This window comes from Eptatretus burgeri, chromosome 12 (assembly GCF_056783735.1).
Source record: "Eptatretus burgeri isolate ZD-2024b chromosome 12, Ebu_testis_v1, whole genome shotgun sequence".
In the NCBI taxonomy this organism is placed as follows: Eukaryota; Metazoa; Chordata; class Myxini; order Myxiniformes; family Myxinidae; genus Eptatretus; species Eptatretus burgeri.
The window spans coordinates 32507845-32530164 of NC_140972.1; the positions used below are offsets into that span (position 1 = coordinate 32507845).

The 22320-nt window shown below is 45.0% G+C and overlaps 1 long non-coding RNA gene across 1 annotated transcript in view; it reads right to left on the bottom strand.

The window, feature by feature from the left end:
• The window catches only part of LOC147015366 (uncharacterized), a 41046-nt gene extending 19426 nt beyond the window's left edge, over positions 1-21620 (bottom strand). Inside the window, exon 1 of the long non-coding RNA XR_015050302.1 lies at positions 21375-21620. This is a non-coding gene — a long non-coding RNA (uncharacterized LOC147015366). The remainder of the gene's footprint in view (positions 1-21374) is intronic.
• Positions 21621-22320: the final 700 nt, after the last annotated feature.

Here is a 22320-nt window from a genome sequence, read left to right on the forward strand (position 1 = left end):
TCCGTCTGCCGAACTCAAACTACGGCACCCTCGGGCCTGAGGCTGTCTCCGAGCCTACCTGCTCCCTATGAATGTGGGGAGTGCCCTTCGCGGCTACACCCCCGTATATGCCCATGTGGCATTCCTGGTGCTCCGGGTCCCATCCAGAGGGTCGCCCGTGCCCATTACACCAACACGGTCCCTTGGACCCAGGGCCTACTACTTCGGTGCCCAGGGTGCCCTCTACTCAATACTCACCTTTCCACAGCCACGCTCCCAGCCGGTCAATGGACTCCTGCACCCTTCAAAAAGGTTTCGAGCCTTCTTCCCAGCACGAAGATGCCAGCCAGCACGAAGGCAGACGAGGCGAGAGATGATGAGGAAACAGGCGATCAAGGCCGAAAAAGCTTCCACTGATCAGACGACACCAGGCAAGGCAGACCCAGACAGCCAGACAGAACGCGCCGATCACTCAGCCTCTCTTGAGGTGGGAGGGATTTCTTTCCTCGCCACTCGCCTCCTGATTGGATGGTTGCGTCGCATGATTCGCTGGCCGTCCCTCATTGGACAGGCCCACGGTAGGCGGGGCAACTCCCACCTTTCTTGGTGGAGTCCCGATCTGAGGTGATGAGCCTCCTGATTGGACGAAGGGCGCACCCTTGCCATCGTGGGCGGAGTCGGCTCTGGAGTGAGGGGTCCCACCCACGTCCGCAGCCAGAAACACGTGCGTAATGGCGACCGGGTTGAGTGAGGGACGGTGCCGCTGTTGTTGTTGTAAAAAAAAAACCCTGACTAAAAAATAAACCCGCAGCGCACACATGAAATTCCCATTAGACATAAGGGACGGGACTCTAACTATAAACACATACTTATCGAAATAACTGAACTGCGGGGGCTGCTGACTGTCTGTGTGCAAAAGGCTTCCAAATCCATAACAATATTTGTTTTCAATAGAAAAGTTAAGGTCTATGGAAGAGCACGTTACACCAAAATAAAATAAATGTGTTTACTGGAGGAAAAGAGGATCAGTGAGAGAAGTTGTTCAGAGTATGGAGGAAGTTAGAAAGTTTGCTCCTCACCTTATTGTCTCTCAAATCTCTACCTCTGAACTTTAATTAACCATCTACCTTTAACTTAAAACTCGTCTCCTCTTGCCGTGGTGCGCTGTCCTCACATTTCCCATTTTGTTCCACTTTCTCGCTGTTTTACCTTTTGATTACAATTATGTTCTTTGATGAGCCTTCACAGTTGTATGAAAAATAGAAAGTTAGAGAGCAAATGGATAGTCTACATTCAAGATTGCTGAAGGAGACAGAAAAAGATGAGAACAATGCTGGTGGATATATTCAGTAGCTCGATTAGGAAAGTAGTTTCACCAGAAGATTGGATGAAAGTAAAATATGTCGTATAAATACTTAAGAAAGGATCAACGGAAGTATCAGGGAATTGCAGGCCACTAAGTTTAACTTTGATAGTAGGAAAGGTATTTTAAACTATAATTAGAGACTTAGTGAGGCAGCGTCCAAGTCAAATATGATTCGGGGGAGTCTGCACGGAGATTCATGAAAGGTAGATCATGTCTAACTAACATCCTGGAGATTTTCAAGGCGATAACGAGCTGGGTGGATAATGATAGTACAGCAAATGTGGTTGAAGTAGATTTTCAGAGAAAGCTTTTGAGAAGGTTCCACATAAGAGGTGAGAAAATAAGGTTAGAGCAAGTGCCATGGTCAGGGGTGGGGGGGGGGAGAAGGGAAGGCAAGCAGACGAGACAGAAAATTGGCTCATGAATCCCTCTTTTCTTGGTTCTATCGACCTGTTTAGTATACAGCAAATGGGAATATGGTTAGGACAGGTGGTCGTAACCAGCAGGGTATCGCAAGGGTCAGTTCTGTATCCATTGTTCTTCATTCTTTATTGAAATTATCTAGCTGAAGGAGTTGAATTAGTTCATCTTAATTTGGGTAGATTCGTTTGGCATTCAGATCTGAGCATATAGCTCACGATTATGCAACCTCAGGTTGAAATCCCATATGCCATGTTGGTGTGTACATTTTCTGCAACTGTCAATGCAACTAAAACAAAAGCACTGATGCCACCTGATTTCCTTGTCTTGTATGTAGCGTATGCATAAGCTCATCCATCAGTCTTACATCAGTGCCAAGATATAGCTGAGAAGCTGAGACAACAGCTGAGAGGAGAAACAGGTTTAGGATATCATGAATATGCTTGAAGAATGGCACAGGTCATGATACATGTAACAATTACAAGCAAATATAGTTTTTCAGATATTAAAGTATTTCAGATATTAAAGGAAATTGACAATGTATGGATGGATGTTTTGAGGGTTTGGGTTACAAACCCCTGGGCTAGGGTGAGGGTTAGGGGGGACCACAGCACAAAGGAAAAAGGTAGTTTTAATCAAGAAGGCAGGGAGTCAATTTTACCTTAGATACTCATTGATATGTAGAATTATTTGCCAGAAAGAGTAGGAGTGAGGATGCACGGTTGATCAGTTTAAAAGTAAATTGGATTTTTCCTTGGATGGATGAGAATAGATGAATACAGGTTGTTGAGGTGAACAGGAAGAAGAGAGACGGAGATAGAGAAATTGTGTGTGTGTGTGTGTGTGTGTGTGTGTGTGTGTGTGTGTGTGTGTGTGTGTGTGTGTGTGTGTGTGTGTGTGTGTGTGTGTGTGTGTGCAGGCCTACACATTTCTCATGTATATTGTATAATTATATGGTCCTCAAAATTTCCTACCTCCATTTTCTCTCCTCATTTTGCTCATACGTATCTTGGAAATATCCTGTGAACATGGATTTCGACCAATTCTTTATTTACTCCCCCTTGTGTAAAGATAAATTAAAAAAAAATCTAAAGTAGAATAATGCTGTCGCTGTGTTACGGTGTTCTTGTGTTTTATTGTTCCATGCGAGATGAGGTGTGAACATGGTGGAGAGTTACATATGGTGCAAGCTACATGGAAAAATAGATTGTAATTTAATCCTCCATCTCCTTTTCCTTGTTCAGATTCCATTTTATGGAAAGCTTAAGCTTGATGCACAGTAAAGAGGTGAGTGCGCTCGACAAACGGAAGGTTTTGATGGAACAACACTCAGACTGTGAGACAAAGTGAGGCGTGCATCGACAGCAATTTGCCAGGGATGAGGAAGGCTGCGGACCCATCAGGCCGCATCTCTCCCAGGGTCGGCCTGCTCCTCGACCTCCCCGGTGTCCGCATAGGTGCGGCCCGTTTAGCGTGGCCGTCTGTCAGCGGCCGTCCCTTCACACATGGCTACCCGTCTGGAAGGGCCGCCGAGCCAGATGTCAGGCGTGCTCCCGTCACGGCGTCGCTGCGCCATTCACAGCTGTCTAATCCCTCCAATTACGGCCTTTCCAGGCGAGAGCGCATCTACTTTACCTGTAATTGGCTGAGGGGGACCTGACATATCAACGACGACTGGTCTTGTCAGCTCCTCACAAGATCGTCAGTCACCTCCCACCGCCTCAGGCAAACAACCTTGCTCAACAAGCTGCTTACATTTTGATTTGTTTATATTTCTGAGATTGTTTTGTCCTACACAATCACCTCGACTCCCACGAGCACAACTCAAAAACAAACAACCGGAGAAGTTATGATTATACACATAAAAGAACACAGTAAAGGAAAATTAAATACAGTACAGCACTAACACTTCATCAGCAAGGGTCAACGATGCATTCTCAAATGATATTAAATTACCCAAAAGTTTACAAAGTTGACATCAACCTCTTCAGTTTAGAGAACAAGTAAGAAAGTGTAATTGAGAAGATATATGTGAATTAAATGGGCAGTGGTGGAAGATTCCAAGAGAGTCTCCAGAAAATAGGCCTTTTAGGAAGGAGGGGGCATTCGAGGCAGAATTTTAAATGCACGACTTTCGACCATGATGGCATCATCAGAAGACATAAATAAACTTAAATATGCAGGGCTTTTAGCTTGGTGTGTAAATGGTTGACTCCATGTTGCATGATTTGTACTCTTCGCAAATTCCTGATTTGTATAACCCAAAGTGTTATTTGTGATGTCAGATTGGATTGACCAATCAATGGAAAGAGAACCAGAAGGGGAGAAATACTCAACCTTACTAAGCTCTATAACCTGAAGAGAGATCTATACAGAAAGGGAAACAAAAACCTTGAGAGGGTAGTGTTCAAGCCAGATGAGAGACAAGACACACAAACACACATGAATGAGGCATTCTTAATTTACAGATATAAAGGAAAAAAGAAGTACAAGGGCAGACACTGCACTCGCAGAGAAGATAAATTGACAAAACCCTTAGTTTGGGCCAAATTTATGAAAGGCGCTTAGTGAGTGTCTTGCAAACACACGCCGAATCCTTATAGTTTTCTGGATCACTTGAACACATTTCCTGAACCAATATCCTACCTTACCAAAACAGTTTACACACGAATCAAAATGGTCTTGTAGTTTGCCAGAATTCAAAAATATTTTGTAAAATGCAATAATGCTGTCAAATCTCAAAATAAAATATTCTGAAAAAATCATACATTTGTCATCAAATGAAAAGCTCACATTTGTCAACCGTTTCACAAAGGTGCAATAAATAAAAAATATAAATATCAAAATATTCAACCTTTTTCATTCATTTTTGTTAATTCGATTTCTGCATGTTTTCTCCTCTTACTTTCTTGGACATTGTGTCATGTGGCATTACATGTTACCTATAAGTGTATAAATTATCCTTTTTATCAGTACACTTATAGCCCCAGATGATCCAGACACCACTGAAAACTTGTACATAAAATCATAGTTTGCTATAATTACAGTGAAAATAATTTTTTTGAACAAAAAAGGGATTTTATAGGTATTCAACATCCAGCCTCTGATTTCTGCCAGGCCACATGTTTTCATCAGCATTACAGAGAATGTTTTCTCTGGCCATACATGCTGGAAAAAAGTGCCTTGTATTGTGGAGCCACCCTTGGCTTGCATCTGCAGTGATGTATTGACATGCCTCCTCCATGGCCTGGAGAAGTATTGCCTGCTCGTGGGGACTACGGCCATACACTTTCCAGTGCCAGGTGGAAAAAACTCTATGGGGTTCAGGAATTGGGAGAGTAGGGTTGGATGACCAGCATTGAGAAGTGTGTATAAGCTTCAATCCACCCTCGGACATGTATAGAGTGGTGGAACTTGACAGTGTCCAATGCAATGACAAAGTTTATCCATTCTGGCCATCCAGCAGTCTCTCTTCTGGGGGGATAATATTTTCATATATTGAATCTAGGAACACCAGCAGGCGTGCTGTGTTATATGGGTCTATGGTGGCATTACAGGAGATTACATCATTTCTAAAAATGGCAGCACATATGGTTATATTTCACCTACACTTGCCCAGAACATCAACTCGATGGTTGCTCATATATCGTTTGATAGATTATGTGTTTGGCCGCTTCCTCTTCCTCTTCGAGCTCCAGCTTGTCTTCCCTCTCATACCTGCTCCATTTCTCTCCCACAACTGAAAGTTTACCTGTGGTACCTTTTTCTTGGTGCCGAGCAAATACAACCTGTCGCTTTGAAGACGGGTATATTAAGGGAGGGAGAAAGAGGGAAGGAGAGAGAGGGGAGGGAGAGGAAGAGAGGAGGGAAGGGGGAGAGAGGGGGGAAGGAGAGGAGGGAAAGGGGAGAGAGAGGGGAAGGAGGGGCGGGAAAGGGGAGAGAGGTGGGAAGGCGGAGAAAGGAGGGAAGGGGGAGAGAGGCGGGAAGGGGGAGAGAGGAGGGAAGGGGGAGAGAGGAGGGAAGGGGAGATAGGAGGGAAGGGGGAGATAGGAGGGAAGGGGTGAGAGGAGAGAAGGGGGTGAGAGGAGTGAAGGGGAGATAGGAAGGAAGGGAGAGATAGGAGGGAAGGGGGAGAGAGGAGGGAAGGGGGAGAGAGGAGGGAAGGGGGAGAGAGGAGGGAAGGGGGAGAGGAGGGAAGGGGGAGAGAGGAGGGAAGGGGGAGAGAGGAGGGAAGGGGGAGATAGGAGGGAAGGGGGAGAGAGGAAGGAAGGGGGAGAGAGGGAGGAGGGAGTGCGGAGATCGAGGAGGGAGGAGGAGCAATGAGGGGTGGGGGAGTGAGAAGAGAGGAGCAACGAGGGTTGGGGAAGATAGGAAGGGAGGAAGAGCAAGGAAAAGGGAGGGGGGAGAGTGACACTGAACCAAACGTCACTAAGAGAAGGTAGCGTGAGTGGAAGTGAAGGCAGCGTGGGTGGAAGAGAAGGCAGCGTGAGTGGAAGATAAGGCAGCGTGAGTGGAAGGGAAGGCAGCGTGAATGGAAGATAAGACAGCATGAGTGGAAGATAAGGCAGCGTGAGTGGAAGATAAGGCAGCGTGAGTGGAAGATAAGGCAGCGTGAGTGGAAGGGAAGGCAGCGTGAGTGGAAAGGAAGGCAGCGTGAGTGGAAGGGAAGGCAGCGTGAGCGGAAGGGAAGGCAGCGTGAGTGGAAGGGAAGGCAGCGTGAGTGGAAGGGAAGGCAGCGTGAGTGGAAGGGAAGGCAGCGTGAGTGGAAAGGAAGGCAGTGTGAGTGAAAGGGAAGGCAGCGTGAGTGGAAGGGAAGGCAGCGTGAGCGGAAGGGAAGGCAGCGTGAGTGGAAGGGAAGGCAGCGTGAGTGGAAGGGAAGGCAGCGGGAGTGGAAGGGAAGACAGTGTGAGTGGAAGGAAAGGCAGTGCAAGTGGAAGGGAAGGCAGCGTGAGCGGAAGGGAAGGCAGCCTGAGTGGAAGGGAAGGCAGCATGAGTAGAAGGGAAGGCAGCGTGAGGGAAGAGGAAGGGAAGAGCAATAAAATGCTCCCAAACAGCAACATTTTATTTTTAACTATTAGGTTCCATATAAAATTGGGTTGGGAGCATTTAAAACCCACGCTATCTTCCTGGCAAAGTCTGCCTGCATGTATGCATGCTTATACATGCAGCGACCTTTGCACCCTACCGATATGCTCACTCTGAATCTGATTTGTACATGCGAGAGGGGTGGGATAGAGGTGAGAGGCAGAGGGGCGAGAGGGGAGGGTGAAAGGGAGAGGAGTGAGGAAGACAGAAGGGTGAGGGAGGGAGAGGGGTGAGGGAGAGAGAGGTGTTTTTTTAGATCCTCGTGGAGGATCTCTAAATCTTACTCACGTTGTTGTTCTTGTGGACTTTTTTGTTTCACAGCCTACAGTTTTCATCGAAACTTCCTGAAACTTGGCATATATATGTAAAAATACCCTGCGCAGACAGTAACCATCTCCGATTTTGAAAATTCCTCCCAGAAAAAATAAAAAGGTATGACATCAAAATATCTCTGCTAATGGAAATCGCCTAAGAAATTATCTCCGAAACTAGGCAAGCTTTTTGAATTCTGTTTGCGGGAATCGAACAGGGCATTAGCAGAGATGAATTACCACACATATGATACATCACTATGACGTCATATCAATTTTTATGACGTCATTCCTATTTTTTTGTTTCACTTCTTACAGTTTTCATCGAAACTTCCTGAAACTTGGCATATATATGTAAAAATACCCTGCGCAGACAGTAACGATCTACGATTTTGAAAATTCCTCCTAGAAAAAAAAGTTATGACGTCAAAATATCTCCGCTAATGGAAATTGCCGAAAAAATTATCTCCGAAACTAGGGAAGCTTTTTGAATTCTGTTTGCGGGAATCGAACAGGGCATTAGCAGAGATGAATTACCGCACATATGATACATCACTATGACATCATATCAATTTTTATGACGTCATTCCTATTTTTTCACATTTTTTGTTTTACAACCCAGAGTTTTCATCGGATCTTCGTGAAACTTGCCATGTATATGCAGAAAGCCCACGTGCAGGCAGTAACCATCTCCGATTTTGGAAATTCTTCCAAGAAAAAAAGTTGACGTCATATCGCCGCTAATGGAAATCACCTATACCATTATTAACAAAACTAGTTTGTTTCACATCCTACAGTTTTCATCGAAACTTCATGAAACTTGGCATATATATGTAAAAATACCCTGCGCAGCCAGTAACCATCTCCGATTTTGAAAATTCCTCCTAGAAAAAAAGTTATGATGTCAAAATATCTCCACTAATGGAAATAGCCTAAAAAATTATCCCCAAAACTAGGCAAGCTTTTTGAATTATCTTTGTGGGAATCAAACAGGGTATTAGCAAAGATGAATTACCGCACATATGATACATCACTATGACGTCATATCAATTTTTATGACGTCATTCCTATTTTTTGACATTTTTTGTTTCACAACCCAGAGTTTTCATCGGATATTCGTGAAACTTGCCATGCATATGCAGAAAGCCCACGCGCAGGCAGTAACCATCTCCGATTTGGAAATTCTTCCTAGAAAAAAAAGTTTACGTCATATCGCCGCTAATGGAAATCGCCCATACCATTATCTCCGAAACTAGGCAAGCTGTTTGAATTTTGTTTGCGGGAATCGAGCCGGGCATTAGCACAGATAATTACTTATCGCAAACCTGATACAGCACAATGACGTGATATTCCTTTTTATGACGTCATCATTAAGAGGACGAGGATCTTCGTTCATTCGAGCTTGTTGTTTTTGTTTTTTTGTATACAATGTTGAGACTCGTATGAGAGCTAACACGCAGAACGTACAATAAGTTGAGCAGGAGACAAGAGGGGCGAGAGAGGAAAGAACAAAACAGTGGGGAACAGAGACATTAGGAGATCTGTGGAAGGGAGAGGGATGGGATGGGGAACATGGGGAATAGAAGATGGACATTACAGGGACTTTCAGGAAGGAAAGCAGGGAATTTGAAGGTGGGTTTGGGGTGGATTAACGAGGGAAGAAAAGATCGAGGATTTGGATGGGGAAAGATAAGAGGTGGTGGTGAACAATTGTTTTGAAGATCTGGAGGGAAGAATGGGATTGAAGAGAGTGTGGGAGTTTATTCCAAAGTCAGGACAAAAGAGGAATGAGAGAGTGAAGGTGAGCAGTGATTCGTGATTTTGGTAGTTTTACCAGAAGGGGGTTGCTGGCGGACCTTGAGTGCCCTGCAGAAATATGGGGGGGGGACATATCACAGACAGAGCAGGGGGAGAGCAAGGCCAGAGAGGAGACACGAGAAGACAGAAAGACCACCAACCTGCCTGGGCCTGGGCGGAGGCACATCTGGCATGTCCCGACGTCGAAAAGTGATGTTCCAGTTTATTTACTTTTCACATTGTTCTTAACGAACTGGATCAGGATCATTGTTAAGAACGGGAAGCAAGGGGGAGGGGAGGATAGAGAGTTGTGGGTGTTGGGGGGTTGGTGGGAGGGGAGATGAGTTGGGAGAGTGAGGCTGATGACTTGGGGTTGGTGAGACTTGTGGATTTGGGGTTTTTGGGGGGGGGTGAATTGAGGACTGCAAGAAGAAAGGGGGAAGGCAGGATAGAGAGTTAATGTTGGGGTGAGGGGCAGAGAGGTGACAGAGATTTGGGATGGGTGGGGGGGTTGAGGCTTTGGGGGGAGATTAAGGACTTGGTGTTGGGAGGAGGGGCTGCAGATTTGGAGTTTGGGAGGGAGTGGAGTTGAGGATTGAAGAAGAAAGAGAGAAGAGAGGACAGAAAGTTGGAGTGTGGGGGAGGGTTGAGGCGTTGCGGTGGGGATTGAGGACTTGGGGTTGTGTGTGGGGAGGTTGAGGACTTGGGGTTTGGGGGGAGGAGTTGAGAACTTTAAGAAGAAAGGGGGAGAGGAGGCCAGAGAGTTTGGGTGGGGGAGAGGCAGAGAGAGGATAGAGAGTGGGGTTGAGGACTTGGGGTAGGGAGGGGTTTTCAAAAATGATTTGGGGGAGGGCATTTGAAGACAGGGTGGGGACGAATTTGAAGAGTTGAGATTTGGGGGGTGGGGGGAGTTGAGGACTTGAAAAAGAAAGGGGGAGGACAGACTTTGGGTGGGGGGAAAAGTTTTGGGATGGGGAGCAGAGAGTTGGGGTGGGGGAACAGAGAATTGGGAGAGCTGGGTTGAGGCTTCGGTGAAGGTGGGGTTGAGGACTTGAGGTGGACAGGGGGGTTGAGGACTTTTGCTGAGGAGGGGTTTTGAAGACATATAGTTGGGAGGGCATTTGGAGATAAGGGAGGGCATTTGGAGATAAGGTGGCGATGGGTAAAACATTGAAGGCTTGCAAGCTTACAATGGATGGGGGAGGAGGGGGTTGGGTGTGGACTTGAGGTTGGGAGGAGTGTCGGAGAGAGAGAGCTGAGTGGGGGCAGAGAGGGGACAGAGTTGGGAGAGGCGTGTTGAGGCTTTGTGGTGTGGGGGATTGAGGAATTGGGGTTGGGAGGAGGCGGTTGAGGACTTGTGGAAGGGGGAGGGAGTTGTGGACTTTGGGTTGGGGGATGGATTGAAGATTGAAGAAGAAAGGGGAGGGGAGGACAGAAAGTTGGGTGGGGGGCAGAGAGGAGACAAAGAGTTGAGAGAGGGGGCTGAGGATTTGGGGGGTGGGGTTCAGGACTTTAAGAAGAAGGGGGGAGGGGAGGGCAGAGAGTTTGTGTGTGAGATAGGTAGAGAAGGGACAGAGTGTGGTTGAGGACTTGTGATGGGTTGGAGGAGGTTGTGGACTTGGGGTTGGGACGAGGGAGTTGCCGACTTGGGGATGGGACGAGGGGGTTGCCGACTTTGGGTTGGGACGAGGGAGTTGCCAACTTGGGGTTGGGACGAGAGGATTACCAAGTTGGAGTTGGGATGAGGGGGTTGCGGACTAGGGGTTGGGACAAGGGGGTTGCAGATTTGGGTTTTGGAGGAGGGGGTTGCAGACTTGGGGTTGGGATGAGGCGGTTTCGGATTTGGGGCTGGAAGGATGGGGTTGTGGACTTGGGGTAGGGAGGATGGGGTGGGGTGAAATTGATGTTTCAAGAAGAAAGGGGCAGGGGAGAACAAAGAGGTGCCGTGGGGGGGCAGGGAAGGGAGAGTTGGGAGGGGAGGGTTTATGGTTTTGAAAGAGAGGGGAGGGTTGAGGACTTGCGATTGGGGGGGAGTTTGAGTATTTTTGGTGGGGTGGGCATTTGATAGGGAGTCGTTTAAAGACAGGATTCGGGGTGGTGGAGATGAGCACTTGTGGTTGGTTGGGGGGTTGAGGACATATTTTAGGGAGGGGGAGTTTAGAATTTAAGAAGAGAGGGTGCTGGGAGGACAGAAAGTTGTGGTGATGGGGGCAGAGAGTTAGGAGAGGGGGGTGGGTTGAGACTTTGGAGGGTCGTGGGTTTGAGGACTTGCAGTTTGGGGGGTGGGTGTTGAGAACTTGGGGTGGGGGGTTCATGACTTTGGGTGGGAAGTGGCTTTGAAGACTTGTAGTGGAGAGGGCATTCGACAATAGGGTGGGGAGGGGTTTGTGCACATGGGATTGGGAGGGGGCTTGAGAACTTGGGATTGGGGGCATTTGAGGAGTTGGAGGTTAGAGGAGGATTGAGGACTTGGTGGTTAGGGAGGGGTGGGTGAGGCCTTGGTGGTTAGAGGGGATGAGTTGAGTTGATGACTTGAAGAAGAATGGGGGAGGAGAGAACAGAGATTTGGGTGGGGGCAGACAATGGACAGAGAGTTTGGAGAAGGGATTTAGGCTTTGGGGGGGGGGGAGACTTGAGGACTTGCGATGGGGAGGAGGCGGTTGAAGACTTGTGAGGAGAGAGGGCATGTGAAAATATTTGGTTGGGTGTAGGGTGGTGGGGGGAGGTCACAAATTACAGTATGTGGAATTTCTGTGGGTCCCTGCTGAACTATGAAATAATACACTTGTCAGTCTGTCTATCCCGCCGTCACAGAACCGCAAGATGGCAGAATCTTGCAAGATTATGAATTAAACGTTGTTTCATCATTGTTTAATCTTCACGTGTTATTTACTGACATATATGCATCACAAATAAGATAATTCATTTCGGATCATTTATGAACACTATGAGGTGACTCACAATCACTTGACAGTGGCAATTCCACAGATTTCCGCAGGACATATTGTTGTGGTGGCGGGTTCTGGGGCAGGGAACGACCGCTAGATGGAGCAGTTGGGCCGTCTCTCACCAAACACCGGGAATTGAAGGTCGTCACTCCGGATAACTCCGAAGTCGAGGGGTCGCTTAATGGACCATGTTTCGAGCGCGCGGTTATGGTCTTATTTCGAGTTAATATTTCGTGTTAATATTTCGAGCGCGCGGTTATGGTCTTTTTGTCTGATTCCAATTTACCTAATTAGCCGCGCGGTCTAGCTCCCGGGGAAGCCACACCCTCGGCCGGCTTTGTCCGAACCGAGTAGCTGTTACCGACTCGGATCCGGCATAACCGAGCGGGAATTACCAAAGCCGCGCCCGTTCAAATAACAATCTATGGCACAATCGGCCTCACTATAACTCAAACCCGAACCAGGCTAGGCCAATGAGAGAAAGCACAGAAATCGAGCTGGTACATTTAACACGGGGTTTATTCACAATAATCAGGGAGACACAGAGCAGAGTTAATCTGACTAAATTGCAATGTACAATAATAAGCAAGGCACTTATGCAATTCTACTTATAAGACTGGCCACAGACAGACACACACCCAAAAAGAAATGGAGCCAACTGGCCTTTATTCGGACCCTCCAGCCGCGGAGGATAGGCAAGCTGGGGGTTGGAGTTTGGTGGGGTACCTGGCCGCCTCGTGCAGTCTGGCCGACTCACACTTGTGAGCTCGGAGTCCGTTAAAGGGATCGGGGTCCCCAGCTCGAGCGCTCCACCCGAAACACAATCCAACGAGTGCACACAAACCACCACGGTGGGACTCGAACCCACAGCCAGAATCCAGCGAGCAACCAGGATCCTATGGACCACCAGCCACCAACGAACGATGACGAACAGGGAACGAAGACGGGAACCAAGATGACCAAGGCACGACCGGAAAAGGACCCCCACTCATCTTTGAGCACCTAGCGATTCTTTTTATCCCCCCCCCCACCGCCGTGCGGGGTGGAGGGATAAATTTCTCTGGTAACCTGCCTCCGGATTGGACGAGGGGTTTTGGGTGGCGTGGTGGCCAGCCGTGATTGGAGGAGGAGCGTGTCGGCGTCTCGGTGCTCCTCCCCTGAGAGAGGCTCTTTTGCCTTCCCCATTGTCAACAGGGTAGACATTCTTTCTTGATGGGGCGGAGTCAGAGCTCCGAGGCGAGGGGGCTCCACCCACTTCCGTAGTCAGAAACACGTGCATTATGGCGCCGTGGTGTGAAGTGAAGGTTGGGCGGGTGAAGCGCTTGTTTGCCCGCAGAGTGGGAGGAGGAGTGAAGTGAGGGTTTTGTTGGCGTTGGCAGATTTAAAGATGTAAAAAATCTAACTATAAAAGAAACCCACAGTGCACACATGAAATTAACCCATTAGACATAGGGGAGGGATTCCAAATATCCACATATACTTAACAAAATAACTGAACTATGGGACTGCTGACTGTCTGTGTGCAAAAGGCTTCCAAATTCGTAACAATATCTCACTGGATTGTGAATGTGACATTGTTTCGACTATCACTTCACACCCCAAACCCTTTTAATGAGATAATGAAGAAATAACATGTAATGATATAAGAATGCCCTCCGACTTTGAATAACAAAGTAATGTGTAGGGAAGGATAGAGTCGGGTGGGGGGCAGAGAAGGGGCAGAGAGTTGGTTTGGGAGGAGAGGGGGATTAACACTTTGGACAGGAGGGGTTGAGGACTTGTGGTCGGGGGGAGGTACATCTTAAAGGAGCACAAAGCTCGACACTATTAAATTCCGCTGATATTGTTGTGGAGCCGGGCGTCGGTTGTGAGCACGACCGCTAGGTGGAGCAGTAGGGTCGACTCTACCGAACACCCGGAATCTAGATCATACCTTTTGGAAAACTCCGTGGGTACGGGTCCCTTACAGGACCATGAATCGTCAATAATTCCACCATGTGGGACAGGGTTATTTGCCAAACTTCAAAATACCTAGACCCACGTGGCGAGCTACCGAGTATTCACACCCTCGACGCGACTCAAACGGGACGAGTCGTTTCCGTGCTCGACCCGTGCGTAACCCGAGCGGATGGTTACCGAGGTTCCGTCGGTCCAAACATACATTTACAGCAGCAACGGCCTTTTTAATCACCCAACACGCATCGTGTTAAACCAATGGAAGAAACACACAAACGAGCTGATACATTTAACACATGGATATTTATTTACAATAGGTGGGGAAGGAACACATAAGAGCAGAGTTAAACCGACTAAAGCAAGGCAAATTATGGACAGCGAAAGTACTTAACAGTTCCTACTTAAAGACGGGCACACAGACAGACGCACACCAAAATAAACAGACCTAAATGGTCTTTATTATCCCTTCGGCTTGGAGGGAATTCAAGCTGAGGGACGAGAACATGGCAGGCTACCTGGCCGCGAGCGCGCGGCTGGACGTCCAACCCCTCCCGGAGCTCCGGTCGCCAGAAGACGGTCCAGGGCAGCCAAATACAGACCACGCCAACAACGAGAAGATGGGGCGCAGATTATTTTGTTCTCTCTTCCTTCTTCCCCTTTTCAAGCGTGGTTCGGTCATCACCCATTGGCCACAAATGACGCCAAGTCCGCTGATTGGACCGGGGGGCGTGGCGGATGTCCGCCCCCCCAAACAGGCAGAGTAATATTATCCTGTGTGCTGTGCTCATTGGACGACCGCCGGGGGAACTCGCTCGCATCTCCCTGATTGGGCGAGAGCGACGTCAGGTCTTGTGAACTCCGCCCACATACGTGCTGACACGCACATAGGCAATGGTGTCGGTGTGAGGAAGCGAGGTGAAGGCATGTTGTAGTTATCAGGGGTGTAAAAATAAAAGAAAACCCTGACTATCAAAATAACTTCGCAGCACATGAACATTTAATTACCCATTAAACAAGGGACGGGACCCTAACTAGAAATACACACTTACCGATATAACTGAGCTATAGGGGGACGGCTCTCTGTCTGTGTGCACAAGGCTTCCAAATTCGTAACAATGTTTAACTATGCTGTGCATAATATTGTTGAAGTCACATTTTACATAACATGGAATTTCTGTGGTTATTTAGTACGTACTCGTCTATTATAACAAGAAAAAAATCATTTAAAAAAAGTAAAAACATAGAGGGATGAAATCTCAAAACATAGGAGCAATACCCCTGGGCACTTACCTGATAGCGGCTGGATAAGATAACCAGGGAACCACTGGTAGGCATGGATGACCAACAAAATATGTAATGGAGAAGAAAGTAAATACCGATGGAATATTTTTTTAATGCCATGAGCAAAGTTTGGTACATAATGCGTGATAAAGCTTGTGGTCAAGTTTCATTGAAATTGTGTATGTGGTTTCAGAGAAGGAAGCAAATACATATTTTTGGGGGCAACCACCAGGTAGAATCCCCAAGACCCCAATTTTTTAATAAGATGAACAAACTTTAGTACATCACAGGTGATGAAGGTGGTGGTTAAGTTTCATTGGAATTGTGTCTGCAGTTCCTGAGAAAAAAGCGAATACCTCTTTTGGGGGCAACCCCCCCCCAAAAAAAATGGTAAGGAGTGGTTTAAACCTTAAAGATTTAGGATTTTGGGGTGGGGGAGATGAGCATGGTAGGGTAGATTGCCCTTTTGGGAGGCAACCCCCCATCTAGACACCCTGAGACTCCGATTTGTTTTTTAATGGTGTGAACAATCTTTGGTACATCACGGGTGATGAAAGTTGCGGTCAAGTTTCATCGAAATTGTGTGTGTAGTTTTGGAGAAAAAAAGCAAATACATATTTTGGGTGGCAACCCTCCCTTACACCCTGATTTTTCTAATGTCATGAACAAACTTTGGTGCATCACAGGTGATGAAGGTTGTGGTAAAGTTTCATTGAAATCCCACGTGTAGTTTCAGAGAAGAAGTGATAGTATTTGTGGATGGACAGACAGACTGACGGATGACGCACCATCCCATAAGCTCCCTGGAACTACGTTCCAGGTGAGCTAAAAAAAACAATCAAACAAGGTAGGAATGACACCATAATACAACATTACAATCCTCTTATGGATTACCATCCCGACATCTTTTGACATTTTACTTTTGTTGTGGGATTGTGATGGATGAAGAAGAATGAAGAAGAAGAAGAATAACAATGAAGAATGACATGACATTACAATGCCACAATACAACACCACGATACTATTATTGATTACCATCACAACATCTTTTGACATTTTACTTTTGTTGGGGAATTGTGATAGAACGTCAAAAGATATCGTGATGCTGTTTGATATGATGGCATCGTAATGTGGTGTCATTTTCATATTATTCTTCTTCTTCATCCATCGCAGTCCCATAATAAAAGTAAAATATCAAAAGATGGTGTGATGGTAATCCATGAGGATTGTGGTGTCACATTGTAGCATCGCAATGTGGTGTCATTCCTACCTTGTTTGGTTGTTTTTTGAGTTTTCATCCCTCTGTTTTTTTTTTTTTCTTGTTTCTGCAATTTCTTAAAGTTGTAAAATGCTTAATGTTTTAAATATTTTGTTATTTTGGTATGGATTAAATCCATCTATGTTATTAAATTTTGCTTATAGTACATTCTTCCACTCCTCCCTCAATCCTGGCTTTTGGTTCAGCCAATGATGTGGATTACCACATATACAAAACAATGTGGTCATCGTTTTAAAAATAATAATAAAATGCAGAATATTTTATGTATTTTGTTATTTTGGTAAGGATTAAATCCATCGATGTTATTAAATTGTTTTAATACTTGTTTCAGTTGATTTGGGGGATGGTTTGGATATGTATGACTTTTGGAATGGTACTGTCCATCTTTCTCCCTTCCACAATCCTGGCCTGGTTTGGTTGAGTCAACATTTACACATCGTTAACAAAAAAAAGCTAAAGTTTTCTGATATTTTTCTGGAATCGAGATACCTGCCTTGTGATTTCACAAATGTCGATATAATTGTTCTCCAAAAACTTCAAGGTTTGATGCATAAAAAGACAGTTATCAATATAATACAACAAGAACATGGCAGCCTGACTGGGTCTACGAGTGGCAAATTTGATTGGTCTTGATGATGTAAAAAAAATGTCGCAATATTTTGTCCTAGTACTGCTGAAACAGAAGTGTTTTGAAAGTGGCAAAAAAGCAATTTGTGTTCTGCAGTATTCAACTATATAATTCAATTAAAATAAAATAAATATTTTTAAGGTTGTATAAAAACAAGTTCGAATGAGCTAAGATCCTCGTCCTCTTAATGATGACGTCATAAAAACGAATATGACGTCATTGTGATGTATCAGGTTTGCGATAAATTATCTGTGCTAATGCCCGGCTTGATTCCCGCAAACAAAATTCAAACAGCTTGCCTAGTTTCGGAGATAATGGTATAGGCGATTTCCATTAGTGGCGATATTGACGTCAACTTTTTTTCTTGGAAGAATTTCCAAAATCGGAGATGGCTACTACCTGCGCATAGGCTTTCTGCATATATATGGCAAGTTTCACGAAGATTCGATGAAAACTCTGGGTTGTGAAACAAAAAATGTCAAAAATAGGAATAAAATTTTGATATGACGTCATAAAAATTGATATGACGTCATAGTGATGTATCATATGTGCGGTAATTAATCTCTGCTAATGCCCTGTTCGATTCCCGCAAACAGAATTCAAAAAGCTTGCCTAGTTTCGGAGATAATTTTTTAGGCGATTTCCATGAATGGAGATATTTTGACGTCATAACTTTTTTTTCTACGAGGAATATTCAAAATCGGAGACCGTCACTGTCTGCGCAGGGTATTTTTTACATGTATACGCCAAGTTTCAGGAAGTTTCGATGAAAACTGTAGGCTGTGAGACAAAAAAGTCCACAAGAACAACGTGAGTAAGACTTAGAGATCCTCCACGAGGATCTAAAAAAACATTCCAGAAGTTTACCACTGTTGATGCAGTGTCAATTACACCACCTTATTTAACATGTTACATTATTTATTCGTGCTTGTTGTTTGTGTCCTTTGTGATGTCTTTAAAAACAGCAAATTTCCTGTTTGAAATGATTTTTAGTTTTGTTTGACTGACAGACAGACAGACAGCTTAAAAAAAATTAGCTCAGTCCTCTCTGCATGTGCGATCGGGACAAAGTCAGAGCCAAAGTACTGCTATACTACAAGTTCGTCTTTGGATTTGTGTTAGAAATATAACATTCAATTGAAATTAAGTTGTTCCTCAATCATAAACTGATGTTTGTAGATAGAAGAGCAGACAGACAGACAGACAGACAGACAGAAATGAACCAAATGCTTAACCCTGCTTTTCGCTTCGCATGTGCGGAGTAATAATTGCAAGTTGCCAACATGTGATGCTGTTGTAACAATGAGGAAAACCTGCAAAAAGAGCCAAACAACATCTGTAGCCATTGTAACTGATAGCCAGGTTTGCAGCGAAATAACCTACAGTATCTTGATTTGATATCAATAAATAACTAGAACGGGCACTCGGTAGAGTGCATACCTTCGCCGCCGCAACTTTTTTCCGGGCACATTTGAAAAACGTCATTTTAAAACGTCCATGACGTCACAACCGTCAGTACGATTGACGTCAAATTTGGTGTGTAACCTCCTTGAAGGCAGTCCAACAAAATGGAATGATAAACACTGAAAAATTAAAAAGTTGAAAAATGACGTCATCTTTTGACGTCATTTTGACGCACTTTCGGGGACGTCACGTCCAATCGGGGACTACCATTCTGAAAGCTCGTAGTTCACTGAACGTTTTAACGTTGGTTTCATGTCAATAGCTATGCCTACAGATCTGAAGCTATGCCTACAAGTATATTTTGACCTTGAGTGTGACCTTGACTACAGAGTTAATTGGCAAAACCTGTACATCAATAAACAGATATTTTGGTACTGATCCTAATGCCTGGATTTGGGAGACTTTGCTTTATAAATTATATAGATATTTGAATGTAAAATATCAGGACATTTTAGCCACAATTGAAAAACGTCATGTTCAAACGTCAATGACGTCATAACGGTCAGTCCGATCGAAGTCAAATTTGGTGTGTGACGTCCTTAAGGTAAGTCCTACAAAACGGTATGATCAAAACTGATGAGGTCGAAAATTGAAAATTTACGTCATCTTGTGACGTCATTTAGACGCACTTCCGATGACGTTATGTCAAATCCGACACTACATATCCGAAAGGTATCTCGTCATGGAACAATATGGCGGTGGTTGCATGTCGATAGCTGTATTATGAAGGAAGTTATGCTCAAAAGAGTGTTTTTGTCCTTTTCATGACCTTGACCTTTGACCCGATCGCTCCCAAAATCTAATCAAATCGTCCTTGGATACTCACGAATCATACCACCAAATTTCATGCAATTCGGTTTAATACTTTCTGAGTTATGCGAATAACAAACAAACACACATATTCACAAATAAATAAATACACAGCGACCAAAACATAACCTTTCGCAGAATGCGAAGGTAATAATAAGAAAGATGTCATGTGTAACATGATACTTATGAAATCGAGAAAACAAATTTGACCTTAAAATAATTGGTGGTTGAATTAAATGATCATTACACAAATCCTCTTCAAATTTCAAGTCAATCGGATGAAAATTGACAATTTCAGAAATTAGGCCTATGTTGACCTTTTTTATTATGTTGACCTCAAAAATAATTAGCAGTTGAATTCAGTGACGTGATATGCAAATCATGTTCAAATTTCTCGTCAATCGGATGAAAATTGAAGATTTTAGAGATTTGACAAAGTTGTTGACCTTTTGACCTCAAAAACAATAGGCTTCTTGCTTATGACAAATTCTACCAGGTGGTGAAGTTTCGTGAAGATCAGTTTAAAATTGTGACCTGCAGTCAACTGACATACAGACAGACAGACAGACAGACAGACAGACAGACAGACAAAGACAGATTACTGCACAAGACCAACCAATATACTTGAAAAGGCTTCAAATTTTGCAAGTAATAATCATAATAACATGCAAAAGTATCGTAAAATGATGCATAATGAGCTATTCACCATGCTGACAAGTAAACGCATGTACCCCAGACTGATGACAATCCCTTCACCACAAACCAGTTAACCCCTCATCCACTCTACCCTCATAAACTCTCCTCCATTAAATAATTTCCTTCCGATTTGCATTAATGTCAATATTAAGCAAGCAGAGGATAAAAATGGAAATCTGCTAATTGATGGAAGTCTGGTGCATCTGATATTTGTCCATACTCATGTCCTGATGTTTTACCATCCGGAATTCATGCTCACAGCCTCATAATGAACGTTACAAGGAAAACAGCATGCAATATTTGCATAACGATATTATAATTAAGTACAACCGAATTGAGTGGAAAGTTTGTTTTCAAAATTAACTTCAATATATTTTGAACAGTTTAGTGTTGTATCTTCTGATATGTGGAGTTGTCATGGACCTGTCAAGCTCGAACTAAATTTCAGCTACGTGTGATGATGTAATGCAGCTGTATTCTGATGTGACAGTCAGGACCAGAGTTCCTCCCCCCTCCAACACCCCTTTGTTCTTTGATGGAAACAGGAAATCATATCGTGAATGCAGATTGCATATTCAATTATTTAATTAATTATTTTTGATCTGTACTTAATAAAGTTACTCTGACCCAATATGTCAACGACACTCCAATTACATACACCTTGCTGGTGAAATTCAGGTAACATGAACATCAAGAAAGAACTAATTTACAGGACTCAAGAAAATCATGAGGGAAATGGGGATGAACGAGTGAGTGAGGAATGCAAGCGAATGTGGAAGCAAGCCGACATATAGGCCATTTATTGATGTCCATTAGCTTATCCACTCAATGAATGTAATCTAATGTTACGTAATGCACCGGCAAGCGATCACATTCACAACTTTGACAGCCATTCAAGCTGGAGAAAGCCATGATGAAAACACCCCCACCCCCTACACGAAACACAGGAAACGCCCTGGACCGGTGGACCATGTAATCAGCGTTCATGTTTGGAGGCAAACCAGACAGAGAGCCAATGCGAGCTGCTGCTTCCCAGGCAACTGGCCACACGTTTCAGGGCCAGCCCAATGAAAACGTCCTGCACTGAGCTTTTACACGAAATGACAGATCATCTGAGGGCCCATCAAGATGGGGGAGGAAAGAAAAAGCTTTCAGGAGCCACCTGACTCAATCCTGCCGTTAAGCCTGCGCCTCGCCGAGGGACGAGGCGCGGCAAGAAAGCGTCTGCTCAGCGCCTTTCCGCATCATCGGAGCCTATTAGCTTTTAGCGGCGTCGTGGCCTCTCCCCCAAGGTGGGCTGCCATACCCAAACAGCTTTGTGACTGCGTGACAGTGGCTCCCTTTGATTACTCACGTGGAGATGAATGTCACTGCTCACCGGTGGAACGGGCAACTGTGGCACACCTGTGGTGTTCCCTCGTTGTGACGTTGATGAGGAGCTTTGGTGTCACAGTGATGATTAACATGTTTCTCGTGCCGTGAGGAATCAGCCTAATTAGACTACTCTGCTTGATTAGAATTCAGCATTTTAAAACAACTTTTACAAATAACTTTGTTCATTTTTTTAAAACTACATTTGTAAAACACCAACGAGCCCTTCACGAAGATCATATTAACCAGAAATAGGGGGCAGCAGGGAGTGAGGGGGGGGGAGGTGGGTGGCGGTTATAGCATTTGAATGAAAAATGAAAATCCACCCGAAGATGGGCGTCATCCCTTTAATGTCCATTTATCCAAAGGCATGAACTTCGAAGGGGGGAGTGGGAATTACTCCAAGGCAATCATAACACACACACACACGCGCACACACACACACACACACACACACACACACACACACACACACACACACACACACACACACACACACACACCGACACATACACACAGTCACACACAAACACACACACAGACACCGACACATACATACACACACAGACACATGCACACAGCCACACAAACATATATTCACAAACACACACACACACACACACACACACACACACACACACACACACATGCAGGAACACACACACATACACACATTCACACATACAGAAACACACGCACACACACAGCGACACACATACACATAGTCACACACATATATTCACAAACACACACACACACACACACATTCACACATACAGAAACACACGCACACACACACAGCGACACACATACACATAGTCACACACACACACACACACACACACACACACACACACACACACACACACACACACACACACACACACACACACACACACACAAACACACGCGCACACACAGCAACACAC